The 23,198-nt window shown below is 48.6% G+C and overlaps 1 protein-coding gene across 5 annotated transcripts in view; it reads right to left on the bottom strand.

Moving 5' to 3' along the window:
• The window catches only part of LOC135908699 (uncharacterized), a 195,707-nt gene that overhangs the window by 31,574 nt on the left and 140,935 nt on the right, over window positions 1–23,198 (bottom strand). The window lies entirely within an intron of this gene.

Raw genomic sequence — 23,198 nt, 5'->3', positions numbered from 1 at the left:
TTAATTTTCCTCCACACTTTGCCGCTATCACGCAAGCAATTGTTGTCAAATAACGCTTGTAATATTCGCTTTTTGATCTTTTTATATCTTTATTCAACCTATTTCGAAACATCCTAAATTCTTGTAATTTTTCCATGCTACGTGACTTAAGAAAGTTGTCAAAAAGTTTGTTCTTATGCTGAATAAGCTTGATATGTTCATGTGTGATCCATGGTTTACGCAACCTTTTTTGTTTACGGTATCTGCGTAACGGGAAAGACTCGAAATGTTTTTTGAAGATTCTTAAAAATGTGTCGTAGCACTTGTTGCTGTTTTCAAAAGCAAATGTTTCCTTCCAGTCTGTTTGAGCAATCTTATACCTAAAATTTTCTAACGTGATAGATGATATTTCCCGGTACGTGAGTTCAGGCCACTCCTTTTGTTTCAATGCGCTGTTACGCTGAAGCATACAAAATGTAGGTAAGTGATCACTGATGTCACTGCAAAAGAGTACGCATTTGGGCTGGTTGGTTCATGATTACGAGCAATAAAAATAGCGCTAAACGACGGCACGAGTGAAGGGACACAGACAACTGCGCTGACTAACAACCAAACTGTGTTTATTCCGTCAGTCAGCATATATATGCTCCGCCGCTATCTGAAACCACAGAATCTACAGGATAGGGCATGCGCAGGGGGAATGCAATTCATGTGATAAGAAGGCAATCTCCTTTGGAAGGAGAGAAATGGACGGGAGGCTTACACATGCATCACCACTAACGTGAATGTGGAAGGCTTCGGATATAAGGCGTGCGCGGTCATCACGATATTTTGACAGATAGGTTACACTTTCGAAGGATGGCTTGCAGCCGCATTCATTGCAATGTAGCGACAACTGACTATCTTTTGCCCGTTTTTGAAAGTTGTTGAAGTGCTCACGCATGCGCTCATTGATGCAACGCCCCGTTTGGCCGATATAAAAACGCTTGCATGAAAGAGGGATCTTGTAAACCACACAGTCACAACAGTGAGCAACAAACCTCTGTCTGTGCTGTTTTTTACAACTTTTTTTGTTGTTATTGCTTACCCTATTGACTTGGTGGCACAGGCTACCTAACTTATTTTTGGCAGTAAACAGCAACCTGACGCCTGCCCTACTGACAACGTTTTTGAGGTTGTGCGCAACCTGGTGAACATATGGTATTACCGCAACCACTTGCCGTGAGCGATTCTCGGACAAAGCAGCTGCCGACTGCTTTCCTTTAAGGTTCGCTACGAGGCTTTCGGCGATGCTGGTCAAAAGTGGTACCGAGAACCCTGCGAGCTTCAGTCTGGCTACTTGCTTTTCGAAGCTTACATCCACTTGGTGGTCACATGACCGGATGAGGGCCGCCTTCATGCAGGAACTTGCTATACCGCGCTTGACTATCTTTGAGTGCGCGGACGAAAATAGAAGGTGCTCCGTTTCTTAGACTCCGTTTCTTAGACTCCGTTTCTTAGACTCCGTTTCTTAGACTTGGAGCTAACGTTCTCAAGCAATCATGTATGTTGGGGTTACGCTCCTCGGTCTCATAAGCACCTTCTTCCATTTTCGTCCGCGCACTCAAAGATAGTCAAGCGCGGTATAGCAAGTTCCTGCATGAAGGCGGCCCTCATCCGGTCATGTGACCACCAAGTGGATGTAAGCTTCGAAAAGCAAGTAGCCAGACTGAAGCTCGCAGGGTTCTCGGTACCACTTTTGACCAGCATCGCCGAAAGCCTCGTAGCGAACCTTAAAGGAAAGCAGTCGGCAGCTGCTTTGTCCGAGAATCGCTCACGGCAAGTGGTTGCGGTAATACCATATGTTCACCAGGTTGCGCACAACCTCAAAAAGGTTGTCAGTAGGGCAGGCGTCAGGTTGCTGTTTACTGCCAAAAATAAGTTAGGTAGCCTGTGCCACCAAGTCAATAGGGTAAGCAATAACAACAAAAAAAGTTGTAAAAAACAGCACAGACAGAGGTTTGTTGCTGACTGTTGTGACTGTGTGGTTTACAAGATTCCTCTTTCATGCAAGCGTTTTTATATCGGCCAAACGGGGCGTTGCATCAATGACCGCATGCGTCAGCACTTCAACAACTTTCAAAAACGGGCAAAAGATAGTCAGTTGTCGCTACATTGCAATGAATGCGGCTGCAAGCCATCCTTCGAAAGTGTAACCTATCTGTCAAAATATCGTGATGACCGCGCACGCCTTATATCCGAAGCCTTCCACATTCACGTTAGTGGTGATGCATGTGTAAGCCTCCCGTCCATTTCTCTCCTTCCAAAGGAGATTGCCTTCTTATCACATTAATTGCATTCCCCCTGCGCATGCCCTATCCTGTAGATTCTGTGGTTTCAGATAGCGGCGGAGCATATATATGCTGACTGACGGAATAAACACACTTTGGTTGTTAGTCAGCGCAGTTGTCTGTGTCCCTTCGCTCGTCCCGTCGTTTAGCGCTGTTTTTATTGCTCGTAACTGATGTCACTGTTTATGACACCAGAGAAAACGTTATTAGGATTTAAGTTAGTAACGAATAAATCTAGCACAGATGCAGTTGAAAGAGTAACGCGTGTTGGCGTTGCTATAACATTCTGAAAACCGTTACTCTGTAACATAAACGAAAAGTCATTCGCCCGGCTTGAGACCTTTTGAACATCGATATTCATATCACCGCCTATTGTTAGTAACCATCCATTTTCATTGGTACAAGAAAGTAACGAATCAATGAAGTTTAAGAACGTGACGAGATTGCCGCTTGGCGGTCTGTACAGCACAGCGAACACATTCTTATTTTTCTTAATACAAATTATTTCAATATCACTGGTAACGGTGCTAAATTCGTGTAGCATTTCAAAACCTGGTACAGCAACCTGAATAGAGACTCCGCTGCCTCTGCAATTTTTCCGATTTAAAAAGAAATGATTGTAACACGGTAAAATAAAGTGATCCGAGTTTTCACTATACCAAGTCTCATTGAACATGAGTGCATCAAATCTAACACTGCATGATTCTAAAAGGGTGATAATTTCATCAAATTTATACTGAATAGATCTTACGTTTAAATGAAAAAGCTTAAAAAGCCTGTCTGGATTCTGAGTTGTGATACCACGTATGTCCTGAGGTAGCACACAATCGGTAGCCATGTTTGCACATGCTGGGAAATCTTAGTGCTCGTGCCAAGCATGCGCACTCTTATCCTGTCGCAGTAATCTTGTCCAGATCAATCTCGCGTCTTATTGCCACAACGGCTGACGCTTCATCGCGACGGGCGAAAATGCCACCTTTTTTGACCAAGACAAACTTCCAGCCATGTTCGCGCTTGCGCGCAACTGCCATAACAAGCAATCCCTTCAAAAATTGGCACAGGTGTTCATTTACAAAGACAGGCAAATTTGCCTCTGTTTCGGAAGCCTCCAGTGACAAACCCAGGTTTCTGTTCGTAAGTTCTGTTTTCCTTGCCTTCTCTAAGACTTTGTCTCGCTTTTCGCCCTTTATGAACTGTACAACAATGTTCTTCTTTGTTTTGTCTTTGGTTGCTACCCTGTGAATTACGTCTATATCACTGGCGGAGACGGGTTCACTGATGGCCGCACCTCTTTTAGCGAGGATGTCGGTTAAACACTCATTCGGAGTTTCCGCAACGCCCTTAATCTCATGGTTTCTGTTGCGCGAGCACTGCTCCGATTTCACAAGACTGGTTTGACATTCAGCCAGATCCCTCTCCAATGCTTGAACTTGCTGCCGGAGCACTTCACTTTCTTTCTTCAGAGAATTATTCTCAGGCAAGGTAGCATCAAGTCGCTGGTTAGCATCGTCAAGGCTTTTACTTATGAAATTCATACTTTGCTTCATGTCATCAATATCGGCCCGGAGCCCTCTTTCTTCCGCGCGCATGTTTCTTTCAAGAGATTCCTTTAAGTTCTTGAATTCATTCCTTAGCTCGTCTTTGAGTTCTTGTAGCTGTTTTAAAAGATCCCTAGCCATTTCTAATGACTGCAGCAACGAACAAAAGTGTCACACTTTGTGGCAGCGGTGACAGCAAAACTATACTTATTAGACTTCTAGAATATCTGAAAAGTTCGCTAACCTGCAATGTGCAACAGTCAGGGATTATGCCTTCTGTTCCGCCACTATCACCGCTGCCAAATGATGCGTCCACGAAACAGCGGTAGCTTTACAGCCGGGGGGTGGCCACGTGTTCCGTCGTCCAGCCTGCGCAGTCAGGACTCGATGAACAAAGCCTGTGCGCAGCCGCTCTTTGTTGTAGACTTGCGCTGTCTTCTTGCGCAGTCCCACCTGCCCGTCGGATAAAGCTGTCGCAGTGACGCCTTGAAGTAGGTGCAAATCTGCAATGTGCAACAGTCAGGGATTATGCCTTCTGTTCCGCCGCTGTCACCGCTGCCAAATGATGCGTCCACGAAACAGCGGTAGCTTTACAGCCAGGGGGCGGCCACCTGTTCCGTCGTCCAGCCTGCGCAGTCAGGACTCGATGAACGAAGCCTGTGCGCAGCCGCTCTTTGTTGTAAACATGCGCTGTCTTCTTGCGCAGTCCCACCTGCCCGTCGGATAAAGCTGTCGCAGTGACGCCTTGAAGTAGGTGCAAATCTGCAATGTGCAACCGTCAGGGATTATGCCTTCTGTTCCGCCGCTGTCACCGCTGCCAAATGATGCGTCCACGAAACAGCGGTAGCTTTACAGCCAGGGGGTGGCCACGTGTTCCGTCGTCCAGCCTGCGCAGTCAGGACTCGATGAACGAAGCCTGTGCGCAGCCGCCCTTTGTTGTAGACTTGCGCTGTCTTCTTGCGCAGTCCCACCTGCCCGTCAGATAAAGCTGTCGCAGTGACGCCTTGAAGTAGGTGCAAATCTGCAATGTGCAACAGTCAGGGATTATGCCTTCTGTTCCGCCGCTGTCACCACTGCCAAATGATGCGTCCACGAAACAGCGGTAGCTTTACAGCCAGGGGGTGGCCACGTGTTCCGTCGTCCAGCCTGCGCAGTCAGGACTCGATGAACGAAGCCTGTGCGCAGCCGCTCTTTGTTGTAGACTTGCGCTGTCTTCTTGCGCAGTCCCACCTGCCCGTCGGATAAAGCTGTCGCAGTGACGCCTTGAAGTAGGTGCAAATCTGCAATGTGCAACAGTCAGGGATTATGCCTTCTGTTCCGCCGCTGTCACCGCTGCCAAATGATGCATCCACGAAACAGCGGTAGCTTAACAGCCAGGGGGCGGCCACGTGTTCCGTCGTCCAGCCTGCGCAGTCAGGACTCGATGAACGAAGCCTGTGCGCAGCCGCTCTTTGTTGTAAACTTGCGCTGTCTTCTTGCGCAGTCCCACCTGCCCGTCGGATAAAGCTGTCGCAGTGACGCCTTGAAGTAGGTGCAAATCTGCAATGTGCAACAGTCAGGGATTATGCCTTCTGTTCCGCCGCTGTCACCGCTGCCAAATGATGCGTCCACGAAACAGCGGTAGCTTTACAGCCAGGGGGTGGCCACGTGTTCCGTCGTCCAGCCTGCGCAGTCAGGACTCGATGAACGAAGCCTGTGCGCAGCCGCTCTTTGTTGTAGACTTGCGCTGTCTTCTTGCGCAGTCCCACCTGCCCGTCGGATAAAGCTGTCGCAGTGACGCCTTGAAGTAGGTGCAAATCTGCAATGCGCAACAGTCAGGGATTATGCCTTCTGTGCCGCCGCTGTCACCACTGCCAAATGATGCGTCCACGAAACAGCGGTAGCTTTACAGCCAGGGGGTGGCCACGTGTTCCGTCGTCCAGCCTGCGCAGTCAGGACTCGATGAACGAAGCCTATGCGCAGCCTCTCTTTCTTGTAGACTTGCGCTGTCTTCTTGCGCAGTCCCAACTGCCCGTCGGATAAAGCTGTCGCAGTGACGCCTTGAAGTAGGTGCAAATCTGCAATGTGCAACAGTCAGGGATTATGCCTTCTGTTCCGCCGCTGTCACCGCTGCCAAATGATGCGTCCACGAAACAGCGGTAGCTTTACAGCCAGGGGGTGGCCACGTGCTCCGTCGTCCAGCCTGCGCAGTCAGGACTCGATGAACGAAGCCTGTGCGCAGGCGCTCTTTGTTGTAGACTTGCGCTGTCTTCTTGCGCAGTCCCACCTGCCCGTCGGATAAAGCTGTCGCAGTGACGCCTTGAAGTAGGTGCAAATCTGCAATGTGCAACAGTCAGGGATTATGCCTTCTGTTCCGCCGCTGTCACCGCTGCCGAAAAATGTCACATCGTCATGCATGGTGCGTAGACCGTCGGAGCGGAGACTCTCGGGGACAAGCAGAAAACGCGCTCCATGCCCGGAGTAATTAGTTTGTAGAGGAATTTATCACGGACAGTAAAGCAACCGCTGTCTTTAGAAGTACGGCGGCCACAGAAAGCGGATCGAGGGTAACATCATTCCGTTGTTCTCGCTGAAAGTCTGCCGCGTCAGGGAACGTAGAAGTACCAGCAGCGAGACAGTCGTCAAAATTCTCAGCATCGCAGTCGGTAGTCGCAAGAGGAATCCGAGAGAGGCAGTCTGCGTCAGCGTGATGACGGCCACTCTTGTACGATACCACAAAGTCGTATTCCTGCAGGCGCAGCACCCAACGTGCGAGGCGAACAGAGGGATCACGCAAACCGACCAGCCAGCATAAAGAATGATGGTCGGTGATAATCTTGAATGGTTTACCGTAGAGATAACAACTAAACTTTTGTATGGCGAAAACGGCTGCCAGGCATTCCTGTTCCGTACCCATATAACTGCGTTCAGATTTCCTCAGGCAACGGCTGACACATGCGACAACATGTTCTGCGCCACTGTGACGTAGGACAAGCACCACTCCTATCCTGATTCCACTAGCATCGGTGTGAAGTTCAGTCGGGAAAGATGGATCGAAGTGACGCAAGCGAGGTGCTGACGTTAGCATAAACTTCAGTTGAGAAAATGATGCGTCACACTCTGGTGTCCAATTGAAGGATGCATATTGTCGCAAAATACTTGTCAATGGGTAAACGATGTCGGCAAACCGGGGAACAAAACGACGAAATGCGAACATAGGCCAATGAATGACCGGAGTTCTCGTGCTGACTGCGGTGGTTTGAAGGAGCTCACCGCTTCAATCTTACGAGGATCGTGTCTGACGCCATCCTTGTCGACTAAGTGTCCCAGGACCAGTGTTAGACGTTCGCCGAACCGACACTTTTGTGAGTTTAGAACCAGTCCAGCTTTTTCAATGCAGTCGAGAACGAGGCTGAGGCGTTTCTTATGTTCTTCAAACGTGCGGCCAAAGATTGCAACGTCATCGAGGCAACATATAATATCTCCCACTTTAGACCACGAAGTACTGCGTCTATGAGTCTTTCAAAGGTGGCAGGAGCATCGCAAAGGCCAAAAGGCATAACATTAAATTCGAATAGGCCATGTGGAGTAACGAAAGCAGTATTTTCCTTGTCGACAGGGTCCATAGGCATTTGCGAATACCCCGATCGCAAATCAAGTGTTGAGAAGTAAGAAGCAGCGTGTAAGCAATCAATGACGTCCTCAATTCGCGGTAGCGGATAGACATCCTTCTTTGTCACTGCGTTAAGATGTCTGTTCTCCACGCAGAATCCCCAGGAACCATCTTTTTTTTGGACCGGGATTACTGCGGCTGCCCATTCACTAGACGAATCTTGAACGACACCTTTGTACATCATATGCTTGACTTACTCTGCAATAACATTGCGCTCGGACGATGACACTCGGTAGGGCTTCTGGCGGATAGGGTGTGCTGAGCCCGTATGTATTCTGTGACCAGCGCGGGACGACGGTAAATGAAAGGGTGCATCTCCGTGCGTGAAGTCGGATGCAGCCTCATGCCTGGCAAGGACCTGTACTAGTGCTTGCCGTTCCAATGTACCGAGAGCCTTGCTGATATGCCAAGCGTTAGCTCTTCAGAATGGCGATTATCGCAAGGAGTGCAAGCTGTAGAGACGTTCGTAGTTAGTGCCGCTATTGAGCTACATGTGGCTTTATCGAAGAAAGTGACTTTCATACCGCGAGGAAGGACGACCGGCGTGGCGGAACAGTTCAGTGCCAACAATGTGGCGACTCCTTCCGTCATGCGCACGACAGAGCAGGGCACAAGTATACCTTTTTAAGCACAGTTTTTGCGTGGAGGCCTAACTACAAGGTCAACACAATCAGCATCAACAGTAGTTGCCGAAACACAAACGGGCGTCAGGCACCACGATGGTGCAATCACTTCATCAAGAACACTGAGTGTGTCTGTGTCCCTGTCTTCCCAACCCGAGCTTAGTTCGGAATGTGCTGATATAATTAACTTGTTCAAAGATATTTCGCCACAACCACAGTCCACGGAAGCGCCGCACTGTTCAAGAAAATCGATACCAAGAATAACATCGTGCGAACAACAATAAACAGCAAGGAATTCCGACACCAACACTTTCCCAGCCAACAAAACACTCACAGCACAAACACCAAGGGGATGAAGCCACTCGCCACCTACTCCACGAAAGGTAATACCGTCGTTCCAAAAAAACATAACTTCGTGGCCTAGACGGTTTGTGAAAGCGAGGCTCATCACATACACAGTCGCCTCAGTATCAACTAACGCCATGGTCAGCATTCCGTCAATCGAGACATTCACTTTGTTTTTGTACATCACAACAGGCAGAGGTATTTCTTGCAAAGACCGTCCGGCCACCACACCTCCATTGGCCGCGGATGCTAGTTTCCTGGCGTCGGTGAGGAAGAACGGCGCCGAGGGGACGGAGAGCGACGGGGACGGCCATTTGCTGGCGTCAAACTCCGCTCAGATGCTGGCGAATCTCTGCGTCTGGTCTCGTGTAAGAAATAATCTCTTGGAAGCAAATCGGTCGTCCGCAAGTCATATGAAGTACGGGTTCGGGGTGGCGAAAACATCGATGGTGTCCTGCGTGATTGATGGGCTTGGCGACAATACCGAGCTGTATGTCCTGTGGAACCGCAGTTTTAGCACACGGGATGGTCGCGGTTCACAGCGTCTTCTTCGAAACGAATGGTAAACGGCTGCGGGTGGCGAGAAAGTTCGTTGTCATGTGGATAACATGTATCTGCTGCTTGCTGAAATCCGTTAAATCTTTCATAAGTCGCGTCGTGGTAGTACGGTCGGTGCTGTTCTTGTCACGGCCTCACAGAAGTCGCAGGGCCTTGGGGGCGAAAAAGCGGCTGCTCTCGTTGTGGCCCAGCATCGTAAGTAGGGCCCCTGTCGTAGGGACGTGGCTGCTGTCGGGGCGCGAGTTCATAATCCTCAGTGCCCCTTGCCGCAGGATACGGGGAGAAGTATGCCACCTTTGGATCAATATCTGGTGGTAGGCGGAAGCTATGAGTGCCTGGATGTGTCACTTGCGCGTGCAGGCTGAGTTCTTCGCGAACTATTTGTCGGATCGTTGATGCAAGTTCAAGGGGCTGGTTGCTGTCCACGCTTGCAACTGTCGTCACATTGGCTAGCCTGCCAAACTTCGGAGATGATCAAGAAATTAACAGTCATAGAAGTCATCACGGGCCGGCAGCTACTCGGACGCTCCGGCCCGTGGCACGAAGCTCGAAAGAGATGAATCAAGGAATGCTCCAGAAAGGCTCTCGGTCTGTGTCTTTTAAGCCCTTCGGTGTCTCGAAGACACGTCACCTTCGGCCAATAGGAGAACCCACTCAGGTGACGCCATATCCGGCCAATCGGCGAGCCCGCTCAGGTGTAGTCATTTTCGGCCAATGGTAGGGACCCGTGCGATTGTGTCACACCTGGCGGAGAGGGTCGCTGCTTGGTCCCCAATTGTCCTAGGGCTTACTTGTCCCTGCGGTCTTGCCTTGCTAACTTGCAATGCGCCGTCACAATAGGCGTTTGGGGGCGACGCTGCCAGGGTTTCACGGTGCATTACACACATCTTGCCTCTTTGACCCAAGTTACCTGGAACAGTGCCAGGCTTTCGCTTCCCTTTCGGGAAGAGTCAAGCAGTGAATAGCTCCACCTGCGGCACACGAGGTGGGGGCCGCCAACTTGTTTGCACGTACCGCGCCTCGGGAATGTGGTATCCGTGCTTCTGCGCTCCTTAATTAGCTGTGGTGCGATTCGATGTGGTCTAGTGAACTCGAAGTAAGCTGAGGAAACGGTCCCGTATCTAACAGCTCGTCCTCGCCCCGGAAGTTCTGAATGGCCGCTGAAATCAATTCGCTGGCCATGAGGAACGCTGAAAGCACCTGCAGGGTACTATTGTCGAGCCTCGATTGACGAACTTCGGGATCCTGGGCCCTGGACAACATACGTCAAACGAACAAAACAACACAGCGCTGCACCACGTGTAAGCGCAGGCTCTTCACCCCTGACTCGCCAGGCTATGACTGAGTCAAAATGAACCCTGATCTTTTATTTCCCCAATTTTGACAAAGCAGTTCCAACCACCTTTCCAAACCGCTATCCATCTCTCCCCGAATTCCGACAAGACCAGAGTGCCATTGCTGTAGCAAAACAAAGGGTCGTTGTCATCGCAAACAAACGTTGAAAACAGCCGAACACAACTTAAGTGGCCTAACTACACGAACAGCATGTTTCTCACCCTAGCGCAGTGACGCACTTATCTCACGTACTGTTGCCACTGAACAGTCTGCACATGTTCACAAGTACGTAAATACAATCGCGCTAGCTTTGTGGTCCCTATTCCGAACACGTGCTTGCGTCGCACGCAAAACGTTTCATCACGCTTACTCACGTGTCTTTCTCTAGTACATACAGGACACGTAACTTAAATGGACAACTAAACTTGCGTAACTTACGCACTCCGCAGAACCCTTAAAAATGCGTCTGTTAATAACTAGTTCCACGCACGCTCACTAAAGTAGTCAGAATACGGCAGCCCTTAACACACACGAGCAACCCAGTCACATATCTGCTTCCTTCCGTCCACACAGGACACGCGCTAATGGAAATAAGAACGCTTCTCAGTGCAAATGATGCACTTCCTGAAAACCTACGCAGTTAACTTTAGAAAAATAAAAAAACGCATAAAAAAGAAGGTTAACTAAAACACACGCGCGTTACGATAGGCCTCTCACCGATAACCTTGACACTCAGGTTACTTACATACACAAAAAGGAAAGCCTATCTACTTAGTAATGAACACCTCGCGATACTACACGTTTACAAAAAAACGCGTCTTTCAAATCTCGAGCTGGTCAAATAAAACATAAACAGAGCTCATACCTTACGTATTGAAAGAAATCCTAGTCTCAAATCACGAAAACTTACATAAGTTCAAAAATAGAACAAAACAACATTTTTTTCTTCCACGGAAGCTCTCTTGGCCTCCCGTATACTTTGAGCCGTACCCGAGGTGGTCACGATCCGAAAGCTACTCTGGCTACCGAGGAACAACAAAAGGGCTGACTCACTATCAGCTCCCCTAAGACGTTAGTCTCCCGCCAATTAGCGTCCTGGTGCCCCTCTTTCCTCACAAACTCGAGTGACCACGTCGCTACTCCCCACCTGGTCTCGTCTTGCCACCTTGCGCTTCTTTGTACTACACGCTGAGCTTCGAAAACGAGGAATTTAACTTCCCCGTGCCCTTTGTCCGCATCCGTACAGAACATGCTTCGCGGTCTCTTTTTGACCTGTGGCTCGAACGTGTTGGATGCGTCAACATCGTCAACGACGACCGCACCTTTTTCTCCGTGCCCTGCCTTTTCGCGCCTGTCGCAGACTTTGGACGCGTTGCATTATTTACCGCTTTCTGGTCTTTATGGCGCTTCTTTCTGCGGCGCTTTCTCTTTGAACTTGCTCTCACGTCGCCTTCTTGCGTTTCGTGCTCGCCGTTACACATGTCGTGGGCTCGGATCGGTCTCTTACCCGCGCAGTCTGAATGATCCTTAACTAAATCACCCCTCTCTTGGCTACCTAGGCTGGCGGAGAGCTGCACCGATCCCTGAACAATGCAGTTACCTTCTCTCGAGCTACGCCGCTCGCAATCCTGAGAGCTGTCCTCAACTGCATCGTCCAGCTGGCACTTCACTTCGGCACGCAGATCTGACCTGACATGGCTGCTCGCGTCTGTCGGGTCAGAAGCACTCTGTACGTCACTAACTACCTCGCTAACGTTACATGCGACGCACACGCGTGGTGACTGTGCCAATTCATTCACAGCTGGCCTAGCGGTCTCTACAGTCCTCTGTTGGCACAGCACCTCGTCGCTCTCACTCTGGCCTTTAACGGCCTCTATTGCCACTAAGGCATCGTTAGCAGCTAGCCCTTTCCGTTCGCGCATGAATGGGCCACTAACCTCACAGGCACAACTTTTTTCGTAAGCTTTTGGTGAAAATCCGCCAGATACTTCCTCATTCTTTTGCTCTGTACTACCTACGGAATTTTCAGACAGCCATTGCCTCTGTGCCTTTAACTGCTCACAATATTGTATCTCTTTTAACAATGCTGCCTTCTCTCTCTCGTACTTTTGCTCACGCTCACGCTTACGTTCTTGATGCTCACACCTAGGAGCAAGTTCTTGAAGCTCACGCTTCCGTTCATTCTCGCGTTCTTGACGCTTACGCTCACTCTTCCGTTCACGACGCTCACGCTGCCGTTGTTCTGGTATCACCTCCCAAGCAAGCTCAATGCTTTTATCATCATCATTGCCACTATCTTTAATCGCCTTTATGATAGTTGGCGTTTTCATCTGTTCGTCCGCCTCAACTCCCAAGTCGTCGCACACCAACGACAAGTCTAACCTCGTCAACCTTCTAAGAAACATGGCAGCTGCCCCGACTGGTGGTTAGAAGTGTTTTCCTTAATTAAATTGCGCAAAAACACAATGCAACAAATTCTCTATTCCTAGAACTATCGAAATGAACACACAACATTTGAAGTCTGGCGAATCAAAAGGGAAAAAACCACGCGCTCACTTACGGTTGCAGCACCCTGCCATCTGGTTCATTGGTCGGCTGTTCCCGGTTCCTCAGGACTACTTTGGACGAAGGCTCTGTCTTCTTCGCTGTTCCAAGTTCCTCGGGACTCCTTTGGACGAAGGCTCTTTTTTGCTGTTCCGGGTTCCTCAGGATTTCTCTCGACAAAGGTTGATCCCTAGCGCTGCCACTAGTTGTTGCATTTGGAGGCGATCCCACCGCTGGCAACCAGTTGTATGAGTTGAGGAGGACTTTGGGATGAAAACTTGGAAAGTTTATTTGCATTATTTAGAGTGAGACGACCAAGAAATTAACAGTCATAGAAGTCATTATGGGCTGGCAGCAACTCGGACGCTACGGCCCGTGACAAGAAGATGAATCAAGGAATGCTCCAGGAATGCTCTCGGTCTGTGTCTTTTAAGCCCTTCGGTGTCTCGAAGACAAGTCACGTTCGGCCAATGGGAGAACCCGCTCAGGTGACACCATTTTCGGGCAATGGTAGGCGCCCGTGCGATGGCGTCACACCCGGCGGAGAGGGTCGCTGCTTGGTCCCCAATTGTCCGAGGGCTTACTTCTCCCTGCAGTCTTGCCTTCCTGACTTGCGATCCGCCGTCACAATAGGCGGATGGGGGCGACGCTGCCAGGGTGAATAGCTCCACCTGCGGCACACGAGGTGGGAGCCGCCAACTTGTTTGCACGTGACGCACCTCGGGAATGTGGTATCCGTGCTTCTGCGCTCCTTAATTAGCTGTGGTGTGATTCGATGTGGTCTGGTGAACTCGAAGTAGGCTCAGGAAACGGTCCCACATCTAACAGCGCCGGAACGGCAGCCGGAATCGAGGAGTTTTGCCGTGTCGAAGTGCCATGTCGGACGTCCGGCGTGCGACAAGCCGGGCAACAATAAAAACAGCGCTAAACGACGGGACGAGTGAAAGGACACAGACAACAGCGCTGTTGTCTGTGTCCTTTCACTCGTCCCGTCGTTTAGCGCTGTTTTTATTGCTCGTAATCATGAACCAACCAGCCCAAATGCGTACTCTTTTGAAGCCGGGCAGATTTTCATCGTCCGCTGCGTCCGACAACCACGTCATCGTTTGGCTGCAGCCAATGACAGCGCGGCAGGCATGTGACGTTCCCTCCACGGAGGCGGCGGTGGCAGGCGGGTTTCTCGCCGTCTTTTTTTTTTCCTTGCCTGCTGCAGTTTGTTTCCGACATGAAATAGTTACCAGTTCAGTAAAATTATATCGAACGTGTGCTTATTATGCAAAGCAGCGCGTAGTACACTAGCACTAAGCTACTGGCGAAATGGGGAGCCGCGAGGCGAGGGCATTTCTCGGGCAGACAGCACACACCGACCATCTGAGCGAGGCTGCTCGCTTCGCTTGCACGTTTTCCCTTCGCAATGACTGCGTCGAGTAAACCAATTGTATTTAATTATGGGCGACCTAAGTGTACAGTGTTCATTGTTTTGGCAAAAATAAGCGCTCTTCGACGAGCTCGGGCTGGATCGCAAGCTCTGTCGGCCGCAGCGTCCGCCTAGCTAGGCCTACCGGACCTATCGCTGGCTGTTAGCAGAGCCACCGGTGGACGACGCGCCGTCGTGTTCTGTCACTCGCAGGGGCATAATTTTCTTAACGTTCGCGTAAAGCGAAGCAGTGTTGTGCAGAGTTGTTTACACTGCGTTTCTGGACGTGGATATGAACTCAAGCTAAAAACGAAGCTAATCAAGCTAATCCATGCCCTAGGGGCTTCATGGTTCAGCGAACCGTCATTGGCTCTCTTTGAAAAAGAACTGAAATTTTTGCGCATGGCTTAACATATCACTTACAAAAATGTTTCGCTCTGATTAATTGTTTATCTGTTCACGTGGCTGTGACTCATGTTGGCTGAGTGTGTAAGTATGACCTGGTTTTCGATAATAAACATTGTTGGAAGTTCGCGCTGTGTGTGTCCCTGTGTGTCTTCTTTTTTCCCATCTTTTAATCGCGCTACCGTACACCCCTTGAAGATGCATCGCCAACAAGCCCACATTGCAACCCTCGTGCATCATTGTAGGAAAACGCGAGGGGTAGTGGCTGGTTACAGTCATCACATCCTCCGACATCAGTCCTGATTACAAAGGTTCGCAGCATTCTTAATGCATACGACCTCTTATCATCCGCAACACACTCATATGCGAAGTCCAAATCATTGCACTAACCAAAACGTGGTTGCCACCTCATGTGAGTGACGAACTTTTTCATTGCGCACAGAACTACAGAGGACGCGGTGTTCTCTTGGCCGTATCAAATGACATAACTTCATCTCCCATCAGCGTTGTCGGGGTCCTGGAAGCTGTCTGGGCTTCCGTTACCCTTGATCATCAAACCATTATAATAGGTGTGTTTTACCGCCGACCTTTTGCGCCTTATTTATTTGCCAATTATTTCCATGACACTATTTACCTCATTAAAACTTCTTTCTGGGCGAGTTGGTGCATACTTGACATAAAACTGTTTACAGCGCAAACACAAGCAACCACAAAGTAAGGGACAGGACACAAGCGCTGACTGTCAACTAACATTTATTAACGGAAGACGGGTGCCTTATATAAGGGGGAAAGGCAGAAGCGAAAGGGGAAGGGAGTGATACAATCGGGTAAAAAGACGATGCGCATCGATAAACGAACGTGCCAGCAGTCAACGCATTCAGGCGCGAGGAAACAAGAAGATGATAAAACTAGACTAACACTAACAAAAGACGAGGGATACTAAGATACAATGAAATCAGAAAGCAGCCGTTTCCAAAAAATGAAGCTCTGCCGCAAAAAGCGATACAGAAGGGGTGCTTACGCACTTGCTGCCATATTTGTGTATGTAGAACGTTTCCAAACTGACGCGCGCCGTCTCGTCGGCACTCTTGCCGAGAATCTTCGTCTTTCCCAAACGAGCCTCGCATCCTGTGCATCCAATTACATGCGCGACCAAATGTGCGTACTTGTCCTTTAAGTTGCTTAAATTTCGGGCATGTTCCCCCAAGCGTTCATTAATGCAGCGGCCGGTTTCGCCGATACAGAAGGGGTGCGTAAGCACCCCTTCTGTATCGCTTTTTGCGGCAGAGCTTCATTTTTTGGAAACGGCTGCTTTCTGATTTCATTGTATCTTAGTATCCCTCGTCTTTTGTTAGTGTTAGTCTAGTTTTATCGTTTTTTTATTTCTTCGCGCCTGAATGCGTTGACTGCTGGCACGTTCGTTTATCGATGCGCATCGTCTTTTTACCCGATTGTATCACTCCCTTCCCCTTTCGCTTCTGCCTTTCTCCCTTATATAAGGCACCCGTCTTCCGTTAATAAATGTTAGTTGACAGTCAGCGCTTGTGTCCTGTCCCTTACTTTGTGGTTGCATGTGTTTGCGCTGTAAACATTTTTATGACACTATTTACCACTTACGCAATCACTTTCCTTAATCACCCATAGTTGTGGAGAGCACGTTGTTGGGCGAGTCGGTCGTACATACTTAAAGAAGGGAATTGCGCTAAAAAAGACACGGACGAGTAAGGAGTGCGCCCGTCCATGTCCTTACTCGTCCGTGTCTTTTTAGCGCAATTCCCTTCTTTAAGTCTTTAACCCATAGTTGTCCTGAGCGACTTCAACTTTCCAAACATTACGTGGAACAATGACCAACCCTCGCTGTCGCCTTTTTTCCGACAAGCTAAGGAGTTTTTAGATTCATATTCTGGTTGTTCGGTTTCACAACTCGTTACCGATCCTATCTGATCCTCTGCCAATGTAAGAGATACACTTGACTTAATCTTGACCTCTCATCCTGACCTCATATCTTCAATCACACACTTACCTGGCCTAAGTGATGATTGTCTTATTCATTTTGCTTTCAAGTCAACTAGTCCCAACATCGCTAAACGAAGGAACATTATACACGATTACAAAAAGGCCGACTTTGACAAAATAACCTCGTTTGTAGACGACTTCCTCCACGATTTTAAAGCCGTTCAGTCCAAATTAACTGGAAATTGATCGTTGCAAAAGTAAACGAACTAACCAACGAGCATATACTACCAGCGAAATTGTTCTAAATCCACAAGCGCCCTGGTATGGTTCCCATATCAAGCGTCTTGCCAACCAAAAGAAGCGTTTTACAAATTACTACATACTACATACAATTGGCAATTTATATTTACAGAACTGCATTGAAGGTTGCTAAGCATGCATTTTGGACTATTACTCTTCCATTAATGCTAATAAATGATGTTACAAAATGTTGGAGAAATATCAATCCCCCATTAGCGACCACATCATCTTGGATAACTCTTCGCGTTCCCGTCATCCACGCGAGCAATGCTCTACTCTATTAGACGATGCCTTCGTCAAAACTTTTCCACCAATTGTAAAAGGGTTCTACCTGCCACACGTGAATATGTCTATATTGACACGTGCACTTGTCTTTATCGGGAGACACGTTTTACTGCCTAACAAATATTACCGCACAGCGCAGGACGCGCCTGCATGTTTCGGAAGATTCTGGAATGTTATCGATGGTTCTATCCGCCGTCTTTTCCCGCCAAACCTTGCCTAATCTGATTGCATGTATGCGCGACGCGAATGGTGTAGAACTTTGTGGAAGGCACGCAGGTCCCAGCGATTACTCTGGTACATTCGACGACTGATGTATAAAATTGGACGTGTTTGACCTGCTGATCAGATTTTCGACGATCGCCGATTGTGTTCGCCGTTTTCGTTGAGCATTCAGTGCAGCCTGTTGCTCTGGGCACAGGTTCGCCCAATAAAATTAGTTTCGCCATTCACAGTTTTCTTGCTGTGCCCTCAACCATTACTACCACGTGATAATATAGGAAAGGCTACAATTATAGTTGATGCATATGCTGTCCTAAAACTAATTCTCTCGATATTAACTATTCTCCCGGTCATGACTCAGAACAGAATTCCAAAAAAGTACTAATGCGCTTAGTTCATGTATTCAAAAAAAGCTTTTTCAGCAGTCCCTACATACGTCCACACTACCTAAAGAATGGGCGATCGGTAAGGTGATTCCCCTACCTAAGTCAGGCATCAAACATTCACCAAATAACTACCGTGCCTTTTCATTTACTAGAACGTGTTGTAAACCACTTAAACATATATTTTTTTTTCTAAACTTCGCCGAGTCTAATTCATTCTTCATCCCAGCTCAGCATGCCTTTCACAAGACTTTCTGATGTGAAACACAACTGGCTTCATTCACTCAAGGGCTACATCACATTTTGGATCGTTCTCTTGTCGACTTTATTTTCGTAGATTTTTCTAAAGCGCTTAACAATGTTTACCGCAGACTCGGCGTGTACAAATTAAATAAAATAAATCTATATCGTGGCCATCTCGCGTGGATCAAGCTCTTTCTAACAAACCTCACTCAGTTTGTAACAGTTAATGGCTTTAATTCTTCTTTCAGTCATGTACATTACCGTGTACCCCAAGGTTCAGTTTTGAACCCTCTCCTTTTTCTCATTTATGTTGTCACGGAAGCATAAAAGAACAGAGAGGAAGAAGAAGATCGCGAGACGCTGGCTGCTGTGCGGTGTTACTAGTCAGCCACTTTAACCCCATTGACTCTGCTTGTATGTACATTGTAAATACAGTCTTATACTCCCAACATCCCCGTAACTTGTTAGTGGGAAGTGCCGGGTGCCACGGCTGGAAACAGAGTTCCGCAGTGGACGTCGCATCACCGTCCTCACCATGAATGACGGTGAGCACTCGGAATCAATATCGTTGCTGCCTCCGACGTCACCATCGCCCGCTACGTCGCTGTCCCCTTCGATTCTGGTTGTGCAACCCAAGGATCCCGGAACATTCTGGGGGACCAACGGTGCCGACGTTGAAGAGTGGGTAGCTATGTACGAATGTATGAGAATCAACAGATGGGACCCTACACTTATTTTATTTTATTTATTTATTTATTTATTTACTCTCATACCCACAGCGCCATTTAGGCATTACAGTGGGGGGATTACATACTTAATGCTAGCTGACCCATGTTGTTCTACCTAAGATGCACAGCGAAAAGTGCGAACTACCTAAAGTGCGAACTAACTATGGTAAACAGACTGCGGAATTTTCCTCGATATCGCTTTGGAATACTCTACCACGTATGATCAAAAATGCTAAATATTTATACCAATTTAAAAGAGAACTAAAATCATTCATATTAAATGCATATTGAAATTGTCCAATTTTTGATAACTTTTGGATAATTCTTTTCTTTTCTTCGTATTATCATTCTGTTAACAAGTGTTCTTATTGCTCATATGCTATAAACATATAAACATATTTTGATATTACTTTAAGCTCTCATCTGTACTACTGTTGCTTTAAACATTGTATAACATCATAGGCGTCTTTGACAGGAGGTCCCGATACAGTCTTTGACTATGGGACCTCCTTATCTATACTACGCACATGTAGGCACAGCCATCTGTACTTTTACTAATAAATAAATTATAAAAAATTATGAGAGGTGTAGTTCGAGCACCACGAAGAGGCCCTGACCAATTGTTGGCGTTTGTTGGCCGTAAAATTGCCGCAAAGCAGGAACTCGCCTTTCGTGCCCAATCGCCAACAAAGTCCTATATGTCGTACATGCAGGACGTGCTGGCGCTTTGTCGTAAAGCCGATCACGACATGACAGTAGCTGGGAAGGTAGTGCTTGTGCTCAAAGGAATTGCTGAGGACGCTTTTAATCTGCTCATGTGCACAAGCTGCCCTACAGTTGATGCTATCATAGAAGCGTGTCGTCTATTCGAGCAGGCCAAAAGCCGACGCGTCCTGCACCATTCACCAGACTTCCCAATACTTTCGCAACGGCGACGTGTGATGATCAGCCCGCACAGCAGCATGCGTCGCCATCAGAGGACGTGATGTGAATCGTTCGACGTGAACCAGGCGCGATGGCGCCCACGCTTTATGTTCGCGTAGCCCTGATGCTACCCCGTTTTGAGTTACTCTCGTGCAAGCCATCATTCGACAGGAACTTGAAAACATTGGCCTACATTGTGTCTGCGCTGTCACCGACCCCAGAGCCAACGAACACCCTTCTACGGTTTTCGCTCCACCCCGACGCTTTTCCGTGCATTAAGCAACGCGACTGAGTGGGGAACCGTGGGTGACGAGCCGATATGTTTCACCTGTCACCGCACTGTTGATCTCGCCAGATACTGTCGCAACTCGTGGCTCTCAAGACCTCGCACGCCGACCAATTTGAGCAGTTTTAATGGAAATGCTCGCAATGTTTCGGCCACCGCCAAGTCTAACAGCGCCGACAACTCTGTTAGGAACACGTGGTACAGTCGCTCACCATCGCCTCGCAGACAGCAGTCTCGTTCACCGCAAGCGCGTCGACCAATCTCCTGTTCGCCGCAGCCACGTCGCCTTTCGGCTCCTGTGGCTTTTGGCCTAACCCTTCCGGAAAACTAAGAAATTCAGCCCTCGCAGGTGGTCCTGCATTGCCTACTACTGCAACTAATTCTCTGTGCCCACAAAGAAAAGTGTAATTGACGCTAAAATAGACGGCTTACCTGTCCGAGCACTCGTCGACACTGGAACTCGCGTATCTGCAATGAGCGCTTCCCTACGTAGACGTTTAAAGGTCGACACTCCAGCAGCTTTGTGTGGCTGACGGTGGTGTGCTGGTTGTTCTTGAATGTGCACTCCGCGCTTAAGTTTAGCCGGTCGCCCTACTTCTGTTCTCTTTGCTGTAATCGAAAACTGCCCTCACGAGGTCATCCTTGCATTGGAGTTTTATCCCATAATTATCATGTCATCGACTGCGTGACCAGCGTTCTTCAGTTGGAACTGCCTCAAGGCGCCAATATTCCGAGCACCGCTCCACCGCACTTGTGTTCGCCTCAAGATGTGGGTCTCTTACCTGAGGCAGTCACGTCACTTTGATCGCACAGCCACAGATTCCTGCCGGTGATGATGTCCTTCGCCCCATCATCGACGTGCTTTTGAACCAGAACGTTCCTTTTCCGCATTCACTGGCGACTATTACTAATAACGGCATCATTCTTGCGCTTCTGAATTTCAGCGTGTGCCCTCAAGTGCTTCCAGCCGGCATGTTCTTGGCCAGCGTTTCCAATACTTCAGAATTTGACAATGAAAGTCTGAATGCCGAAAGCGGCTTCTTAGGATCAATTGCAGCTCACAGCTCTGGTTCCTCAACGGATGACTTCACGAATATGATTGCAACTGACGTTACCTCTGCACAGGCCACGGACATACGTCTCCTCCTCGAATCCTACCTCGACATCTTTGATTTCGGTGACAAGCCTTTAGGACAAACATCTGTTGCTCACCACCATATCAACACTAGAGACACGAATCCTATTCGTCGGTGTCCCTATCGTGTATCGCATGCTGAACGTCGAATCATTAAATCAGACGTGCACAAATGCTTCGCAAAGGGGTCATTGAACCATCAGCCAGGCCTTGGGTTTCGCCTGCCTTCCTAGTGAAAAAAAAACATGATACCTAGTGTTTTCGCACCGATTATCGCCATTTGAATAAGATCGCTTGAAAAGACGTCTACCCACCACCGCGCATCGATGACGCCCTTAGAATGCCTCCATGAAGCTAAATAATTCCCGTCCGTTGATCTTTGATCCTGCGCAGATATCAGTTGATGAAATGGACCACGAGAAGACGGCCTTCATAACACCTGATGGTTTATATCAGTTCAAAGTCATGCCCTCTGACCTATGCAATGCTCCTGCAACATTCGAATGTATGATGGACTGTTTTCTACGAGGATACAAATGGACCACCTGTCTTTCTTATCTTGACGACGTTATTGTTTCTCCTCCCACGTTCGGCAGGCACCTTACCTGACTCGCTGTAATTCTTGCAGCGTTCCGAAAAGCCGGCCTCCAACTGAACTCCACGTAGTGTCAATGCTGGCACCGTCACATTACCGTGTTGGGACACCTGGTTGACGCATCTGGCGTACAACCATATCCAGAAAAAGTTCGCGCCGTTCGCAGTTTCCTTGTGCCACGTTCTGCTCTTGACGTGCGCTACTTCGTCGGCCTATGTTCTTATTTTCGCCCTTTTGTCAAAAACTTCGCCGACATTGCTCGGCCATTGACAAATCTTCTTAAGTAGAACACGTCATTATCATGGGGCCCTGAGCAAGTTCACGCGTTCTCCGCTCTCATAGGGTTTCTGACCACTCCTCCCATACTTGCCCACTTTGATCCATCTGCACCGGCCGAAGTCAACAATGACGTAAGCGATCACGGCATCGGCGCTGTTCTCGCCCAACAGTAGAATGGTACCGAATGCGTGATAGCTTACGCTAGCCACCTGCTATCACCTGCTGGGAGAAATTACTCCATCACTGATCGGGAATGCTTGGCTTTAGTTTGGGCTGCCGCCAAGTTCCGGACATATTTGTATGGCCACACGTTTTCGGTCGTTACAGACCACCACCCCATAGGACGGCTTGGTCGCTGAGCTTTGCAGCTCCAAGGATTTTCATTTGTTGTCAACTATAAGTATGGACGTCTGCACAAGGACGCTGACTGCCTCTAACCTCACCCCGAGGATTCTCCCGCTCCTGTTACGCATGATCCGGTGACCTGCGTGATGGCTTTGACTGACATGACCGACATGCGCGCTGAAGAACAACGCGATGCATCCTTAGAGTCCATCACCACCATTGTGCAATCTGGCAGCACCGACGCCACGTGCCGCATGTTCGTGCTGCATGACGGTATCCTCTACCGCCTCAATATCAACCCTGACGGCCCCGAGTTGCTCCTTCTCCTTGTCTTCCGAGATCTGTCAGCCTCGAACAACTTCACGATGCACTGACGGTGGGACACCTTGGAGTTCTGCATACATACGACCGTGTATGACGCCGGTTCTCCTGGCCAGGCATCTACCGCTCTCTGCGTCGTGTTGTCGCAACTTGCGAATTGTGTCAGTGCTGAATAGATGGATGGATGGATGTTATAAGCGTCCCCTTTGGAACGGGGCGGTGGTTTGCGCCACCAAACTCTTGCTACTATACTGCCTGATATTCTACCTAGGTTAAACAATGAAAAAAGACAAAAAACAAAACGCTATGAACTACCACGCCCAAATTTTCTGATCCCCTTTTGTGAACTGTGCGTTTGTACGTCTCCGTCTTTTGTCGTTTCCCTACTTTTCTTCCACCAATCCTCCAGTCGCCTCTTACTAATGTCTATTGCGGACATGTTTGCTTTACCACTGCTCCCTCTGAACCCAAGG

The sequence above is a fragment of the Dermacentor albipictus genome, chromosome 3, assembly GCF_038994185.2.
Source record: "Dermacentor albipictus isolate Rhodes 1998 colony chromosome 3, USDA_Dalb.pri_finalv2, whole genome shotgun sequence".
NCBI classification, from domain to species: Eukaryota; Metazoa; Arthropoda; class Arachnida; order Ixodida; family Ixodidae; genus Dermacentor; species Dermacentor albipictus.
This window is presented reverse-complemented; position numbering and strand designations above follow the sequence as displayed.